General features: G+C 36.9%; 1 long non-coding RNA gene across 1 annotated transcript; it reads right to left on the reverse strand.

Moving 5' to 3' along the window:
* Positions 1–716: 716 nt before the first annotated feature.
* LOC119570033 lies at positions 717–1,221 on the reverse strand. The gene is made up of 2 exons (XR_005228353.1): positions 1,041–1,221; positions 717–924 (listed from the first exon to the last, which is right to left on the reverse strand). It is a non-coding gene; the product is annotated as an uncharacterized LOC119570033 (long non-coding RNA).
* Positions 1,222–3,369: the final 2,148 nt, after the last annotated feature.

Raw genomic sequence — 3,369 nt, forward strand, 5'->3', positions numbered from 1 at the left:
AACTTAACCTAAAACCTAACCTAACCTAAACCTAACTAAGCTAACCTAACCAGACCATCCTAACCTAACTATTCATCTAAATCTAACCTAACCTAACCAAAAATAAAGATTCTAACCAAACCTAAAATAAGGATTCTAACCTAACTTAACTTTACGATTCTCACCTAACATAACCTTCCTAAGCTTACATAAAAATCCTAACCCAAACGTAACCTGATCTAAAATAACGATTCTAAATAAGCCAAACCTTATGCGTCTAACCTAGCCTAACCATATATAATATATATATATATATATATATATATATATATATATATATATATATATAATATATATATATTATAAATATGTGTGTGTGTGTGTGTGTGTGTGTGTGGTGTGTGTGTGTGCGTGTGTATGTATATATACAAATACATATATAAATATATATATATATAAATATATAAATATATGTATATATACATATACATATATATATATATATATATATATATATATATATATACATATATATATATTTATATATATATATATATATATATATATATATATTTAAATCTGTGTGTGTGTGTGTGTGTGTGTGTGTGTGTGTGTGTGTGTGTGTGTGTGTGTGTGTGTGTGTGTTGAGGTTTTCCTTATTTAGGCAGTTCCTCTCCTTAGTTCAATATGATCCTTAGATGAGTGGGTATTTCTCCAGGATAATTATATTCACAGAACACATTTCACCAATATATTTACAATTTGTATAAGGTAACCAATAAGTGAGCATCCTCAAAAAACAACAAAACATTGGATTGGTCCAGGCTGTATCTTCTGACAAAGCTTGTTTGCTTAAGAGGCATCCGAGCTCAGCAATTGTCTGCCGTCTTGAGAACTACTCGAATGCTCAATATTCGATTCACTTTCATAAAGGAAAAGTGGAGACTGAAAATGGTTTGAGACCTCCATTAACATAGTTATAGTATAATATATACACTAGATATATAATTCATCAAATTAAAACAAGTATTATAATATCCCAATACATTGGCAGTACTCACATATGGTGTGTATGGGCACGGAGCTTGGAGCTAAGTGAAGGTCGTGCTGAATGGGTCACCGACCTTGCTTTGGTCGCGGGAACGGTACCAAGGAACTCGTACACACGCACACACGCGCACAAACACACACGAAAGCATCGAAAGAAAATGTGTTGGTAATCTCTAGTTAGGGAAAACCACACTAACCCTGGACAAAGCCCCTGAAATAACTTGAATAAGTCATTTTAAGTTTAAAGTGAGGTTTTTCAATTACAAAAGAGTAAGCCTGTAAGGCCAGTGACCATCGCATAAGTCGACCATTATTGTTTTTCATATTACGTATGTATGTCAGAGGTTGTTGGTCAGTTTGCAATACAAATTCACGACCGTACAAGTAATTCTTAAACTTATTAATTGCCCAAACAATTCCCAGGCATTCACGCTCAATAACAGCGTATTTACGTTCACGGTCGAGCAATGCGCGGCTGGCATATGAAATAGGCATAAGAATATCATCAACCTTCTGCATCAATATCGCTCCTAAACCGGTATCAGACGCATCAGTGCGGAGATAAAATGGTTTATCATAGTCTGGTAACGTTAGAATGGGTGAATCTGCCAATTTCTGCTTTAAAACTCTGACCCTTTCGACTTGTTCGTCATTCCACACAAGGCGATTACAGTTAAATTTCTTAAGCAAGATATTAATCGGAGAAACGATATCTGCAAAATTCGGTATGAACTTCCGATAAAAGGAAACTGTTCCAAGGAAGGATCGGAATTCTTTCTTAGTCTTCGGCAGAGGCATGTCAAGGATTGCTTTAACCTTATCGTGAATTGGTTGCAAGGTGTTATTCCCGAGAGAAAATACTAAATAATTAATGGTAGAATATCCAAAGTAACATTTACTGGATCCAGCAGTCAGTCCATGATACCGCAATCGTTTGAACAATTTATCTAAATCTGATAAGTGTTCAGACCAGGTGGTATTGTGAACGATAATATTATCAAAATAAAAATCTACGTTATTCAGACCTGCGATAACCTTCCGTATCAGGCGAATAAAAGTCGCACAAGCGGTCTTTAAGCCAAATGGCAACCTCGTGAATTGCATCAATCCCTTGTTCGTCGCAAAGGCCGTGCACGGTTTCGATCGTTCCGACAAGAGTATTTGCCAGTACCCTTTGCAAAGATCGATCTCTGTGAAAAAGTTATCGCCGACAAAATTGCCAAAAGCAATTCACTCCAAGGTAATGGTAAAGTGTGACCATCCTTCTCTTCTTAACGTGAGAAGGAACAAGGGAATCTTTAACAATTATGGTTGAGCAGCCGGAGTCAAGAAGAGCGTTCACGGGCTTGTTAAATAAAACCGCTTTTGCGGTGATACTATTCTGCGGTGTGAGATCGGTTTCGAAAACGAAATTCACTGCTACATTTAGTCTTCGAATTGCCCTTTAGTTCGGGACAATTAGGGCGAATATGACCCGTAAGTCTGCAGTTGTGACAAACTACATTAGCTTTTGATTCGGACCTCTCGCTTTCCTCCTTGCCCTGAAAACTTCTGAAAGTTTTAGGTCGCCGATGAGCAGCCCGAAATCTATCAGCAGCTTGTGCCATTTCTAAAGTACTGTCAAATAACCTCTCCTTTAAGAAAATTCGTAAATCAGCTGGACAGTTTGTTAATAACTGGTCTCTGATTAAGAATTCAAGCAATTTGTCAAAATCCTCTTCCACTTCACTTAGCACTATCCAGTTCTTTAAATACTGCTCCATCCGAGTAATCAGCTGTATGTACGTCTCATTGTCGCCTACTTTACTCTCCGTGAGGTGAGCACCCAGGTAAACGTGATAATTATTGATCTTCCATCCCTGTAGATCGGCAATTCTCTCAAAGCGTGTAAGGTAATCGCTAATATCGTCTTTAGCTTCACTAAAATTGGGTAGCTTTAAATCTGGAAATATAGAATTGTTCCCCGTCATTTCCTCACTAACTTCACCTCAAGCCTGGCCAGCTCTAACTCGTATTCGCGCAGTTTGCTCGCTTTTGCCGCTTCTATCTCTAATTTCTTTAGTTCCAATTCCGCTTTCCTAAATTCTCTTTCCCTCTGTCTCTCCTCTCGTTCACTTTCCTTTTATACCTTTCTTCTTCCCGAGAAACAAGAACATTAATATCTTCCGTCGAAAGTCCCGCATCCTTGGCAGTCTTTACCAATTCTAATATATTAAAAGACATTTTGACAGAAATTACCGCCTATTTCAGATAGTATTTAATATCATGAAATTTGTCCATAGATATCTGTTCAACAGTACTATAAACAAGTATGAATCAATAACAGATTTAAGATAAGTA

The sequence above is a fragment of the Penaeus monodon genome, unplaced genomic scaffold (assembly GCF_015228065.2).
Source record: "Penaeus monodon isolate SGIC_2016 unplaced genomic scaffold, NSTDA_Pmon_1 PmonScaffold_210, whole genome shotgun sequence".
Classification (NCBI taxonomy): Eukaryota; Metazoa; Arthropoda; class Malacostraca; order Decapoda; family Penaeidae; genus Penaeus; species Penaeus monodon.